At 36.1% G+C, this 15,933-nt stretch overlaps 1 long non-coding RNA gene across 1 annotated transcript in view; it reads right to left on the minus strand.

Annotated features, from left to right (window-relative positions):
* The window catches only part of LOC128139289 (uncharacterized), a 202,728-nt gene that overhangs the window by 133,723 nt on the left and 53,072 nt on the right, over nt 1-15,933 (minus strand). Inside the window, exon 4 of the long non-coding RNA XR_008234302.1 lies at nt 1,210-1,290. This is a non-coding gene — a long non-coding RNA (uncharacterized LOC128139289). The remainder of the gene's footprint in view (nt 1-1,209; nt 1,291-15,933) is intronic.

The following is a 15,933-nucleotide window of genomic DNA, read 5'->3' on the forward strand; positions in this document are numbered from 1 at the left end:
TCCCTTCTTACCTATGACTCGTTTTTAGATGCTCCCATAAAATGTGGGGAAAACCTGGATTCAATACACTACTAGACTGCAGTGGCCAACAATGCTTTATGGCCATCTACTTTATGGCCAACATTGACCTCACTATTTAATTTCCCATTGCTTAAATTCTTCTCTGGCATGGGAGATACTACTTGCTTTCTCTCTACTTATACTTCTTTTGTACAATACTATACTTCTTCTGTACATCATTACATTGGAGGTTGGAAGAACCAAAGGACTACAAGAATATGTGTCACAAAGATACAGATATAATGGCATCATTCAGCCAGAGCTTTAGCTCTGTTGAAGTGGATGCCTGTTCTGTTTTGGACTCCAGATAAAGGTGAAAAAAATCAATACTGAACTTAACTATCATGAAACAAGCATTCTCAACCTCTTCAAGCTAAAACCACTTAAAATTATTTAAATTTGCACATCACAAATATTAGTCATGCTTAACTGCTATCCAGCTTGGCTTTTGTTGATGTTTTCCAGTCAGACCACAGATGTCAAACACCAAAATAAGTTCAGCTGTCTGAAATTGGGATGCAAGGCACAGGGAATAAGAGATTACACAAGAATACTATTTTTGCAATATAGGGAAAAATACTAATAATGTACTAAGACTGCCAAGAACAAAGGAGGGAGAAGAAAGGTAAACTTGGATTTTTAGCCCTGTTGTTAAATTTGGATAAACTTCCAGAATCTAACTCAGCACAGAGTGACCCCAAGAGTGAAAGAGGCCTGTGGGACAAGCCAGAAAGAAACTACAAGTGGCAGAGGGGCAAAAAGGTGTCCCCTTGGCCTCAAACTATTAATTAGCAACTAGCAAAGCTGTACCACAGATTCACTGCTCCAGCATTCCTCCTCCAGAGGTTGCTGCTAGTCTGCCTCATTATCATCTGGATGGAAAACAACACTCTTTCCTGGGAGTTCTCTGCAACAGTCTTATTGATTAAGTTCCCACAGTGTTAAATCATTCTGTAGCTTCCACTCCTTTCTGCTTACCTTCCCACCCCTGAATAATAAAAGCTTTGGTGGATTTATGGGGGTGGTGCAGTAGATGAGGAGCATTTGATAAACACCATAGCATAATACAGTTTCTATTTATGCAGTGCCCTTTGCTTCAGAACATTTCACATGCTAAGACAGTATTTAAAAAAGCAAAACTAAACTAACCTGACTTTGTTCTTGCTTGTATACTGCTTCTGTTACCCTTAGGAATCTCTGCCAAACACATCCAAATGTGTCCTTTCCTGGCTGTAGTGAATTTGAAATAACAAGGAAAAAAAACTAGTAAGGAATGATGGCTCCCTTTTCATGATCCTTCAAGCTGGAGTTACCCAACAACTTCAAAATACATTTCTTGTTATTTTTTCACAGGCATATGCCTGAGATATGCATATCTATGTAAGAGAATTTTTAAAAAATAAAGCAAGAATGAAAATTTAATTTCTACTAGAAACAAAACTGAATTATCTCTCATTGTGAAAGAACCTATCCAGAATCATGAATCCTTATGTCACTGGAACAACAATAAAGGCTTAGGCTTAAGATTACTATAGGCTTGGCTGTGTTATTTTGGAACTGGGGGTAACTGGGGATTTTTTTGCAGTGGGTCATGCATTAAGGAGACACTAAGGGTTAAGTTTCCCTAGAGGACCCCGGCAAGGGAAGATGCACCTTATCCAAATGAACCTTGAGCTATCCTGAGGGGAAGTGGGCTGACAAAGAAACCTGGGAAAGATGTTCTGAAAGTGTAAAAGTAATGATTATTATCCAGGAAAATATGTTGAAAGTGACTGAAACCACCACTTAAGAAAAGACCAAGATAAGTGTATATTAGAAAGGAGGAAAGAGGAAAATGAGGCTGGACCAGCTTTTTGGCAACATGACCAAGAGATAAATTTCAGTCAATAGGGATTTTCAGTTGAAAAGAGACTATTTCTCATTCAGAAAAAAAAAAACCAAAACAAACCCCACCCAATCCCCCCCAAAATCCCAAAACATAATGTCTGTTACAATAACCAGTAACTATGGCACTTTAAAAATCCTACAACAGGAATTCTTGTTATGCATATAAATGTTTTCTTAAGTAAAACATGAACAAGATTTTATTATTAACTGAAACTCAAACCGCACCATTTTGAATTCAAATCTGCATTTGCAAATCTGCAGATTTCACAAATCTGTATATGGGGAGGGGCTAGAGTTCAAGGTTTTTACTATCTTTTTCATATTACTGATCATTAATGTAACAAACTCACTGATCAGCTTTAATTCTGCCCACGGTTTTACATCATATGATTTCTAGTACCTTACTGCCAGCAGCAAGCAGATTGACTCCCTCCACACAAACAGCACGGCATCCTTTTTCTTTCCTACAATCATTTTTAGAGAAACTAGATGTTGTCACAAACATGCCTCTTAGGCACGTTCAGCTGAGGGGAGGCCAGTGCTTGCTGTTCAACCAGTGGACTCTGCCCTGTAATGCTAGGTGTGTCATCAGGAGCAGCCAGCAGGAGCTGAGCCTGCAGAAAGGACAGTGTTCTTCCTCTTCTGCAACCAAAGGGATATTTTTGCTTTCTGCATTTCTTTCTGCCTGGATATACCATTAATTCATTATTGAGAAGAAACATATTCCCAGAAAAAGAGGAAGAAAAATTGCTGATACTCTAAGTTACCAGGCACTTTGATTCAACAGGTGAAAGGTAGCACTGCAGAAAAGAAATCAAACACACTGAAATGAGTTCAGTATGAAAAATGGAAATCTCAGACCACCAATATGCTCTAAACACAATAAAACCTGTGGCAGGAACATGTGTGTTACTTCTAATATCCCAGTTTATTCCGACTACAAATAATTACACCTTGCTACCTAATGATATCAACAGCTTTACTCTGATTATTTCAATTGTACTCCCTCCCCCTCCCACCTCAAAATTCTTATGTTGTGCCCACTTCATTAGTTGTTAAATTTTAACCAGGATGTATAGATTTACATCTTGTTTGCCTCTTGGTATTGCTTGTGAGGAGCATATTTTCCTACCCATCTTTACAGAAAGTACTAACTTATTCCACAAAATTTCCCACTGATTTCAATCCAAATGCTCACAGAGTATATTACGAAATAGAATTAGTGAAAGCAGAACTTCTGTATTAGTTTATGCATTTAGCTTTAAAAGGAAAACAAAACAAAACAGAGGTATGCTCTGTACTTCTTAGTACTAAACATATATATGCATTCCTCTAGCAGTTACAAAAATTAATTGAAATTTATCCACTGGAAAGATTTCAAGTATTTTAAGTCACTTCCTAGCTACCAAAGCATATTGACACTCAGTCCTTTGCAAATTCTTCTTTATTTTATGAAGTAATATTACTGTGAAGACAGTTCTCAAAGCTACAGCTGTAACAGTGATGAAATATTTTCTTGATGAGTATGTCTTTTTCCACTTTAGGAAGTGCTCTCAAAGAGGCAGGGTCTCTGGATCAGAAACTATGATTCACTATGGATTTGTCCTGGGAATTATAATAAGGTTCAGCAGAAAGTTCCATAGCCCAGGCTGAAGGTTTCAGCTGAACATAATTACAACTTTTAGTAAAAGACAGAATTTACCAGGGGACCATCTAATAATTAAGATGTGAAAAAAGGCCATAAGGAAAAGACACAGTTTCCAGAATTCTGTTCTAAGAATAAACATGAAACTGAAATGTTTCTATTACTGTGCAGAACTGAACATGATATTTAACATATTTGACCATTGCATATTCTTAAATAACATTCTCCGAGTTCTCAAATAAATAAAACAGGAAATGTAAAAACCCATTTTCAAACAGCAAGCACAGGTTGATATTCATCCCATGTAGTTTTATCCATCTAAAAGTTAAATATTTAGTGTAAGATAAGTTTCCAAGACCTACTGAGCAGGCAGTGAAGAGAAACATGCCAGTGTTTGAAGAGCCCATTCTACAGTTTGTACACTGTCTGTGGAATATGACTATGATCTGTTACCAATGAACTGTTTTCTCCTTCTCTCCTTCTCTTCCAGAGGAGTTACATGTGCAAAGACATTTTTGGTTTGGTTTTGCTTTTTTTTTTGTTATTTGTTTGCTTTATTTAAATTTTTATCTGCTTTTCTATTGGAGTCAGTGAGGTGGATTGCCCTCTGAAGATGCCTCTCTCTCCATTGCCTGCCTGCATGGCTTAGGTAAAATGCTTAAATTTGTGTAAGCCACTTTAAGTTACTTTGAGTAACTAAAATGTATTAAATCTGACTCACTGACAGGTTCCAAAATGCAATAGTTTCTTTATTGATATTTCAGATCATCAAATATATCAAATTACCAATATGCGATGCTGATTTTAGTAGATGCCGAAAATAATAGTCGTTGGCCAAATGTCACAATATTTTTAACAATGATCATTTTTAGGAAGTTGAGTTATCAGAACACAGAGAGGTCAGTAGGATGATAAACAGTGAGTTGAGTGTAACTGCTGCAAAGGACCCCCTAGCTAAACAGTCACAGTCAGCAAAATGTACAGTTATAAATATAGTGATTTATACAGTCTAATGCAAGGAAATAGGTAACTGGGAGCAAAGACACAAATATTTTTCTTTGAAAAGCAGTATTACAGGAAATTATAAATATCTATCTCAGTATAATTTCTTTGTGCAATGTTGTGGCACTAACAGTTAACATAATTCTCATATACCACAAAACAGAAGCAAGGAAGAGTCTCTCCCTATGCAAAATTTTGGTGAGACCACTCTCATAACACTTATTCGCACTGCAAAGAAAGTGTGAAGTAGAAAACTTAGAAGAGAGCTACATAAATGATGCAAGGTTATAAAAAAAAGCCAAAAATATGGGAATGAAGGTGCTCCAACTAGCTTCTGAAAGGGAAGGTCAAAGTGTGGGTATTTACAAATGGAAAAAATATATCAGAGAAACAGCTTAAACTATACTTCATAAAAACTTTGAAGGACACTTTTTCATCCATAGGGAGTGGAAATGAATTCTTCAAGTGTGAGCAGGCAGGCCAGAGATGAAATATTAATAAGGAAAAGGAAAATTATCAGTGGCACAATGCATGTGCCCTAATGTGGGAATCTAAAACTGCTGCAACCAAGTTTAGGTTCTTTAAAGTTAACGGAAAGAACCAGGCACTTTCAGAGGACAATTCATCTCAACCTAAATAGAAGCCTGAAATTACATGGAATACATCTGGTCATACCTGTTTCTTTCCTCTTACTAGAATAGGAGGAAAAATCAACAGCTCAGACTGAGATATCTGTGCTTTACATGTCCAAAGTTAGGTGAGATGTATCCCAGCCTGTACCACTTTTTAGAGCCAGACTGTCTTCAGGAGTTGCAGTGTTATTACCAGAAAACTGATAATCTGTGTTTTTCTTTCTCCTGGGGAGGAAACCTTATCCCCTTGCCTGAGTATGAGAGTGTAGAGAGAAAGAAAGAGGGAATCTTTCAGTAGCTTAGGGCAGTAGTGCATAACCACTAGATTTTTCATTTCAGCTTTCAACTTGAAATTACAGATCTAACTTCCATTTGTGACTGCTATGACTGTACTGAGATTAGCATTTACCATATCACTTTCTACAGCTGGTATCAGTGAAAATATTTATGCACACAGTGAGAGAAGAAAAGTATCTGCCAAAACCTGTGGGTGCCACTAAAAACAACATTTCTTTCAAATCTGTGTTTTTGTACAGTGCACAGCACAATGGTACTCTGCTTACAGTTGAAAATACCAGGCACTTCCATAATCCAAAAAAATAAAGTAAAAATAATTATTGCCCTGTAGTAGTAATTATATCTAGAGCAAATTAGGCACTATAAGTACAACAGAGCATCAGCTATGCCCCCTCAGTGGGGTGAGAGATGTTGACTTTCTAATGAAGCTCCCTGTAACAGATGTAGCTGTAAAGTCTAGTCTTAACTTTAAGCTCTCCTTAGATTTTCAATAAACACATATAGTGCACATGAAAATAAAACCAAGTAAAATACAAACATGCAGACCTCCCTTAGGCTTAGCCTATGGATAGTAAACCAGTTTAGAGTTTCAAACACTATGATGGTAGCAATCATTCTTAGATACTTTATTCACTCAGAGATGATGAGGTGCTACCAGAGCCAGACAACTAAAAACCAGATGGATTGTGAAGTCTGTGCCAGGTCTTCTCAATATAAATTGCTGAACGAACTGTTCCTTCTTACCAACATTTGGTAGAGAATACTTTGGGGGTTTTTAATTGCCATTGCTACAAACCATAGAACGGTTTGTGTGACGGTGATGGAATGCTGACCTCACTGAAGAAAGACCAGTTTTACCTTAGTTAATGAATAATAGTTGCCATTTTCTGTAATTGTTCCCCCCCTTTACTGTCATAAATGGTCTTATGATAATAATCATAGTATATAATCTGACACAAGTGCTCTTAAAGAAATTTCTAGTAAAGGACTGCAGCCTCTGTGGGAGGTAACTGTCGGAATTATCTTAAACCACTACCTGTCTTCCACTACAATAGAAAAGGCCTTTAATCGAAATAATCCTTTTTCAAACGAGCAACTTTTTTTTTCCCTCTGCAATTCACTCATCTTAAAAAGAGCACTATAGCTTTTGTGCATAACTTAATTCATTCTTCAAGACAAGTACAAAATTTGTCACTGACATTTAGCGCCAGCCGTAGGCAATGGATAAAATGAACTAGTTAGCAATTTAACCTGTAAAAAAAACAGAGTGGGATGAACAATTTTCTGCCATCAAAGCAAATGGCTAACATTTAGCAGGATTTTATTTTTATTTTTCAGCCCATCCCATCCTCAAGAAGAAAGAAGTCAGGCTAACATTTTTTCTGGGTCCTAAATCTTCCTCTCAGCCTATTTCTTTAATGGTTTAAAGTAAATGACTATCCAGAGGATAATTAGGCACTGTGCTGTCGCATCGTGTCAGGTCACAGCTGGATTTAGTCAGCATTAACCTTTGGGGAGAACTGGAATATCAGTATCATTTAAAATTAAAGACGTGTAAGCAGGCATTTCTGGAGATGTTAGAAAAGTAATTGTCTGTAAATTGTTTGACCTTGAGATTTAATTGCATGCACAACACACATTCTAGCAAGAACCCTGGACTGTGTTCATTCTCTTTCACCTCCGTACCTCTCACTTTGCAGAACCCATTAAGCTACCTGTGGATTTTTCTGTAAAATATTAAAGATTGTTTTATACCGAGAACAAAAGCTTTTAAGCAAGACCTCTTGCAAACAAAACTGTTAAATAGCTGTAGTATGGACCTCACCTATTTGAATTTCAGTCTTTTTATACACTTAGAAATGTTTATATATACATAGAAAATACTCCCATTAAAAAGCTATGCTTAATTTTTATTCCCTTTTTTTTTTTTACTAACAACTTTGCATATTATGCCTTATTCCCTTTTTCCCTAATGAGACAGCTTATGCTTTCAAAGTCCCTCAAGCTAGGCAAATCTCTCTACTGCTTCCACTGTTAATAATGAAACTTCATAATTATACAAATCCAAGGTGGCCAATCAGCTTCTCGGGCTGAGCCTTCGGGTACCTCATGCATTATTTATGTGGCACTCGGGCCTGTGAACTCACTTGCTTATATTAGAAGCCTAATTAATATTTAATCACACGTAGAGAAGGCATACAAAGCTGCGCCAGTCCCCAAAAGAAGTGCAAGTGTAAGTGTACACAGGTGCTTGTTTGCTTGTATGTGTGCGTGTATGTGTGTGCATGCTACAATATGCACACTCAGACACGCTGATCAGAGATACTCCTCTCAGATTGGGAACGAGGCAAGTCTTTGAAGATGCTAACATATGCCAATAAAGACATACATAATTTTGATCCTGACTGCAAAACGGCTTTCTCAGGTGATGCTGAAACCAGCTGAGACGCTCTCAATGAAGATTTCAGTATATGAAAACCACTGCCAAGGAGAACTGTTTAGGTTTCTTGGTTCAGGAATTACTTTCTGCAAGCCTATGGACATCCCTTCTGTATTTCTGGGGCCAGACTCTCCATTCACACTGGCACAAAGTCATCAGCTGCAAAGCAGTTCTTGTTTTATGACAGTCCATGAGAAAAAGTAATAATACCTCCAAGTACCCTCACTTTTGGGTACATGTCATAACTATCTCTTCTCTGGCATGGGAATGCTGGATAATCCCACCTGCTAACTTGCATGGAGAAGAAAGTTCCTAAAACAACCTTATTTATGATGATGATGATTTAAGTTGTAGAAGATGCCACTGGATTTTGTTTTAGAAAACTTTCGTGTCAGTTGATGCTGAACTAGTTACATCCTCACCTATTATTGTGCCTCTACCTGCAAAATCCTCAGTTGTCTGTTGCTTCCTTTTTGTCTACACAGACTCTGACAAATCATGCTACAGTATGAAACCTTTTTGATAGGAAGGAAGAGATATCCATATCTAGAAAATTCTCTGAGTATGCAAGTCAAAGCAGTGAGAAAATGATCTGTCTTATTATTGTAAATTCCACTTAGCGCAATGTAGTTTAATATTAAACAAAATGTTTCATCACATTGCTACTACTATTATTTCAAGCAACATTTCCAAAGAAGCCATTAACTTTTCTGAGTTATTATCCTTTCAGACCATTGCAATCTCTCCCCACCATTGTGCTATTGCTTTTAAGGCAGACAGTTAAGGACTTCATGTGAACTTCCTCTTTAAAACATTGTTTTAATTTGTATTTTCACTAGCACTGTCTTCCCATAAACAGTAGCAAATAGGACTTATGGACTTTATTCCAGAATCTGCTATTAAAGAATTACTGTGGCCTTGAAATGATTGATCTTATCAATATATAAAACGGCTCTGATAACCAGAGCTGGGGAAAAAAAAGAAACTTTGGTTTGGTGGTCAGAAGAAGGGAATTGGGAACAAAAAGAGTAAGGACTCTGGGTAAGGATACTGGTGAGGCCACACCTGGAGTGCTGTGTCCATTTCTGGGCTCCCCACTGCAAGAGAGATGTGGAGCTACTAGAGAAAGCCCAGTGAAGGGCCACTAAGATGATGAAGGGACTGGAGCATTTCTCTTATGAGGAAAGTCTGAGAGGGCTGGCACTGTTTAGCCTGGAGAAGAGAAGGCTCAGGGGGAACCTCATAAACATGTCCAATTATCTGAAGTGAGGGAACGAAAAAGAGGGAGCCAGGCTCTTTTCAGTGGTACCCAGTGACAGGACCAGAGGCAACGGGCACAGACTGAAACACAGGAAGGTCCTTCTGAACATCAGGAAACACTCTTTTCTCTGTGAGGGTGACCAAGCACTGCCACAGGTTGCCCAGAGAGGTTGTGGAGTCTCCATCCTTGGAGATATTCAAAAGCTGTCTGGACATGGTCCTGGGCAATTGGCTCTAGGTGTCCCTGCTTGAGCAGGGGGTTGGACCAGATGACCTCCAGAGGTCCTTTCCAACCTCAACCATTCTGTAAGTCTGTGACAATTTTTTTAAAATTGTCCAAGACAAAATGTAAATCTTCTGTCTCATATTTGGCATTTCCTTTTAAAAAATATTTCATTTTTACTTTATGAATTTTAATTTTAAAATGAAAAAGCAATAAGTTTACACATTAAAAGGAATATTAGTTTTTGTTTTGCTGGGATATTTCATTTTGAAGACAACACTGTGCAAAGTTCCTACTTTTCTCCCAACTTAGTTTTGGTTGAAACTATTGTCTGAAAATAGATCAAAGATGTAAATGGTTTTAGTTATTTCAAAAATCCATGTGAGAAAAATTTGTTGAAATCATATCTCACAGCTCTAGTGATATTGATCCAGGTTTAGAAACTCTGTGAATCTTTAAATTGGTAAGGAATCTTTACAGTCTTGAATGAAGTGTGCTACACAAATAAAAAGTATTATAATTGTTAAACAATTCAGTGAAATAAATACTGTAAAACATTGCAACGATTGTTGAAGTGAAGCAATCCTTCCTTCTCCTTCTAGTCTCACTTCTCTCTTAAAATCCAGATTTCAGAGCTTAAATTTGTCATTACATCAACTTACAAAGTAAAACAGCCTATGAATGCAGCCTCAAAACTAAGTTGGATCTCAGTGATGCAAAATACTTCTTGTAAAACAACTTAAAAGATGTAGGAAACTGTATGACTTCATATATTTGACATCAAAGTTCTTAAAATCAAACTGCTCTTAAGAAACCATCAACTGCCTCTTGAGGCACCACTTCCACTTGCTACAGTGGACCTTCCATAGTAAATTGATACAAATAAATGTGTTGGCCCACCACGCACTCCGTACCATTCCATCTATGTAATATATGCACACACGATATATCGACATCAGTTTGCTAAACACCTCTGGCAATCACTGAAAAAATAGACATGCATATATCAGCTCAGTAATATGTTTTTTAAATTAAACCAAATTCCAATTTATCTTGATTTTTTTTTCTCCTTTCAGGGATAAAAATAGTGAGGGATTAAATGTATGCCAGGAACCCTGTACCAAGCATCTGGCAAATTTATGGGTTTTTGCATCCATTTTCCAGTGCTATAGTCCCAGAGGTGCATGAAATGAGAAGAAACATTTGTTGTAGTTCCAGGGAGAGTTTGTAATTTCATAACTCTTATTTAAGATACTTTCATTTAAAAAAATAAAAGACTTGCAACCATGTTTACACTATTTCCTTACAATGACAGGCATCCAGAATTTGAAATGAATTTGTTTAATGGAGAACACTCCTTCATTAACAAGACCTAGATGAATCACAGTGATTTTCTTTTTTTCATTCACCTTTCTTTTGCACTGTAGTTACTATTTTAACAGCAGACTAGGTAAGTCTAAGGACAGACAGAGCACTGAATAATGTCAGCAGCTGCAGAGGTAAAATTAATATTTTTTTTTTCAGAAGTCATCAAAAAGTTGGTTGTTTTTGCAGTATTGTTCAAAAATATTTTCCAATATTTTTCGACATTGTGGTTGTTTGCTAAATGTACCATTATGCCACCAACTTCAAAGCTTAAGCTTGCTCTACCTAAGATCTGTCTACTAAACAGGACAAGAGAGAGAGAAAAAAAAAGATTAAAAAAAAAATCATCTAACATCACTAGCTTCGATATTCCATTCCATTTTCAATACAGGATTGTTCTATTAATTGTATTCTCTAATGGTCTGGTCAGCCTACCATTAAATTATTCAAATAAAGATGAGGGACCTGATTCTCAGCTGGCATATATCAGTATAGTTTCATTGATTTAAATAGGACTATACCAATTTACATCTCCTGTGAATCATGTCCATCATTTCAATCAGAACAATTAAATGATTAGTTTCCCTGTATATTAGCATAAATTGGTAATAACTAATGAATGCTCATAATTCTCTGCCTTTTTGTAAAGCCCTTTTCAAGCACAGGAGCATTCACCTGGTAGAAGGGTGAATACATAAGCTGTTGTCACATATGCAGCTGAATAGTGTTACACAGTACAGCCAAAACCATGGAAAAGATGTAAGTTCCTTCTGAATCTACAAGTCGCAATGCTCAAGAAATTCAAGAGAATTTTTAGCTGAGATTAAAAGAACAGATGCTGCTATTTTACAGCAGTACAAAATAATAATATTGAAATAAATGGCCTAAGAGGGTATTACTTTTAGGCTTGAAAGAAAACATTACTCCAGAAGCAGAATATTTGAGAAAAATACCAGTTTTTAACAAAAATAGGATAAATTAGCAACTGCCATACTAAAGAAAACATCAGTTGTAATATCACATATGTAAACAAATGAAAAACAGTGAAACTCTTACTGTAGTATGCCTTGTTAAAAATCTTGATGGTATTTTCAAATTGTCAAGTATCCACCAGCTGTGTTAACAAACTCAGTGCCAGCTAAGGTGTGCTCTTCCCCAGCCATTACTACTTTTAGGCTTCAGTTTGAAGCGGGGATTTTTCCTCTCCTTGCCGCAAGGGGAACACTTTCTGGACACTTCAGTAGCTTCACAGGATGGCAGAGAAAAGAGTAACAAAAGTATCTGTCACAATTCCAGAAACGTCTCCCTTCTAAAAAAATCCCAGATTTTCTTGCACATCAGTCCAAGGCAAAGGGATTAACTCCACTGATAATCAAACCCTGTAACATACACCCTTTTTTTTCCCCATTTAAAAGGCTTGGTGTATCACTTTGTCTTCTGTAACAACCACATACCACATAGGGAGAAAATAAATTTTAAAATAGTAATTTAAACATAAGATATTTTGTCCAGATTAATAAAAGCAGTAGAATAGGAAAAAAAATAAAATCACACAGGGACAAATGCTCATCTCAGAACTTACTGTGCAGCAAATATAACATGCTAAAGACGTGCTCTAAAACTTGAGAGGGAAATAATTGATTCAAAATACTTGCCCAAACAGCGAGGTGATGTAAGTTAACAGACATCCTTGGATAGGATCTGGTCAGCAAGAGGCATTTCCATAGTTTCCTTAGATTTTGTGTACTTCAACTTTTAAAGGTACAATAATATTGAATATCATAAAATAATAAGAGTAATAAATACACTCAGAAACATCAAGTTATATCGGCTCTGCTTACAGATTGCAAAATATCTGAAGAAGCTTAATAAAGAAAATACAGACTTTGGGAAACAGAAATGATCATGAAATCACTAAAAATTTCTCTAGACTGAAAAAAAGAAATAAAAAAGCGGACAATGAAAGAGAGAATGAAAGCGAAAGGGCAAGACAAAAGAAGAGAGAAAGAAAAAATTAAAGGAAGACAGAGAGAGAAAGAATGTGAAACTAACCTTACTCACAGTCAAAATGTCATTCAGCAATCTTGTTTTCATTCCTAGAAAGTACCTATATTAAATCCATTTCTATTAAAAGTGGGGCTTGCTGCCCAGCTTGACTTTACCTTCTAAATATATATAGAGAGAGACATGCGGTCAATTTTTGACTCCTGATCAGAATAATTCATTTCAAATCCTCATTTCATTTTTTTTTTATCCAAGACCTGTTTGGAGTTTCTATACAAATTTAGGAATATCAAGACCTTCAACTTCACTGCAGGTGTTCCCAGTGTGCATTATCAAGAAAACATTCTTAGATATAACTCCCAAACACCATGTACCTTTTATATAATATTTTTCAGAGTTTTGCTGATGAAAAATAAATACTTGCTATAGCTAGGAAACTTTGTTGTAAATTAAATTTGTAGCATACCTATATTTATACACTTGGATAAGTATGCATCGGGGGGGTGTGCCCAAGCATACACTCATCTATGTATTATGCTTATGTGTATACATATATATATGTGTGTATGTATTTATCAAAATCTTCAAAACTGATATAGCAATTAAACAGGTTTTTTTCAGCAATCAATGCATCAGTAATATAATCGTCAGTAAGCTTGATTTCCACCACTTCCCAGCTTTCCTAGTTTCACTTTGAGATTCAAATTCATCATTATGCAAAACTTTTACTAATTCAAATTAAAAAAAAAAATCCACACATAGAAAAAATTGGTGTGTTTCTTCTGTCTGACTTCTGTAAAACCATTGAAACTTGGTGCTCACTTTAAAATCTCAGCTGTCAATTAAAACTATTTGTGCAAGAGCCTTGCATCTTTAAATGAATGGAGCAGAAACTGATTTTAGGCATAGTTTCCCCAGTGTTTCTTGATGTTTTCATATCTGCTACACAGAAGCAAAACGTACAATAGGATACAAGAAATCCTACTTTGGAAGGTTGGAAGACTGAGATCAAATCTGCAAATTTTCACTCCATTTTCCTATGAGTGTCTCACACAGTTTAAGTACTAGTGATAGTTGCTACTTGGATACATTTACATAGAAACATTTCTTCTTCTACACTCCCTTGAAAGTCAATGGGAGGTTTTCTGTTGACTTCACTGAGGTAAGGATGAGGCATTATACAGCCAAAAAAAGACATTGTTCTTGATGACCCACAGTTGGTGTGCATGCACTCCCTTTTCAAGTTTTACTCTTTTACCACCTCCTTCCCTTTGAGCCTAGAGAAATGCAATAAAGTCTGTATCTTCTCTACAACCTCTGTCTTAAATAGTGGGGAAGGAAACAGGAGGATGAAACTGAAGTGGCTGGCACTATATCCTCTATTCCTGCCACCTAGCAGTACAATAAAAAGTCCTTTTTGCAGTATAGGGACAAGACTCATGTGCAGTCTACATTACAATAGTGATAAAAATACAGGAATTGAGCTGACTCAAAATACAACTGTGTGAAAGAATCCTAACATACAATTGATTCTAATGTATACCTCTGATATATAACTATATTTAATATCTGCTGTCTTCTCTAATCTTTACTGAGTGCAATGCTATCACCTAGAAATGTAAAACTTAGAACCAAAGAAAGCATTTATTTGCAAAATATTTTGGTTAGGTTAGAACTGGTGAGACTCTCCTACACACTGGGGGTATCTTCACCGTATTTAATGAGTGTTTTAATTACAGAAACTTTAAGCCAGTTGTTTTATGTTTAAGAGAAATAACAGTAAGTTTAAAAAGAACTCTTCACCTACACTATTTCTATTGGCAAGTTAGCTGGTACAGAATGTGAAATGAAACAGTATTGCAATCAATGTCAAGAGTTTAACATTTTGGATTTTATACACTAAATGTCACTTAAGAGTTACACTTGGAAGAACTGCATTCCAGTGTGATACATAATCAGTAGCCTTTTTCATAGTTACAATTTTCCTACTTTGTTGCCATGCATCTGCATATTAATAAGTAACAACATTTAATGACAGGAAGCACTCCAAAGTAACTTAACTCACTGTCTTTATTCACTGTATCATAGTAAAAATGTACGCTTCCGCCAAAGGGAAGTTATGCCTTTAAACTGCAACTCTAAATTGCAACTAACATGCTGAAGCAAGGATGTCACAGTTACACACAATTACCATTTCTACAGGAGCCTGTTTCCTGTGGTGACAGTAGCATATTTAAAATATAGCATTTTCAGACTTTGATGTCACTTTTCTCATACAAAACTGTTTTTTCACTAAGATCCCCATTCAGTAGCCCAGCCTTATCCAGTAAAGCACTTAAGCATATGCCTAGATCCCATTTATTTCAAAAGAACTTAGGCACATGATTATAATTTTTTTTTTCTGAAAAAGGATTGAACTTAAGTATATGTTTCAAATGCTTTGTCATATGGGAACCTAAAATAGGAGCATAATTCCTAACTGCAATACTACAACACTCACAACTACTCAGGAATTTTAGTGAAAACAAGTTTTATCACATTTTACAGGTTTATTTTTCCAAATAATGTTTTAGTATCATCTTGTCTTATCACATAGCACATGCTGTAAGTTTATTACAAGCCAACAAAAAGTTTGAAAAAATATTAATAATATTTCAATTTTTAATACTTTACCAGTGCTCCTCATGGCTTAAAGACCATAAGCTTTAAATACCACAGAAGCTTTTTTTTTTTCATATTTGAAATGAGAATGCTAAGAAAGGTATCTGCTGCTTATACAACAGGTTGTAAACCAGAAATTCACAGAGAAGCCAGGAGAAAAACCCTTCCTATGTCTCCCGCATTTCTCTTTCCATCTTTTGCTTTTTCTTATTCATAAAAAGTGTAATAAAAAAGGTGTTTTCCTGGATAAATATTACAGAACAAAGAATACAGTGTGATTGGCTCTGTTATATTACCACATCTTTTTTCCAGCAACCTAGCTATAAATAGTGCCCAGATTGTATAGCAACAGAAACTGTCATCTGTTCCCCTTGTACAAAATACCTCTGTGCTACCCAAAACCTGAGGAAACCCTTTTTAGCAACCCTATCACTGAAGTCACCCTTTATAGAAATAA

This window comes from Harpia harpyja, chromosome 3 (assembly GCF_026419915.1).
Source record: "Harpia harpyja isolate bHarHar1 chromosome 3, bHarHar1 primary haplotype, whole genome shotgun sequence".
Lineage (NCBI taxonomy): Eukaryota > Metazoa > Chordata > Aves > Accipitriformes > Accipitridae > Harpia > Harpia harpyja.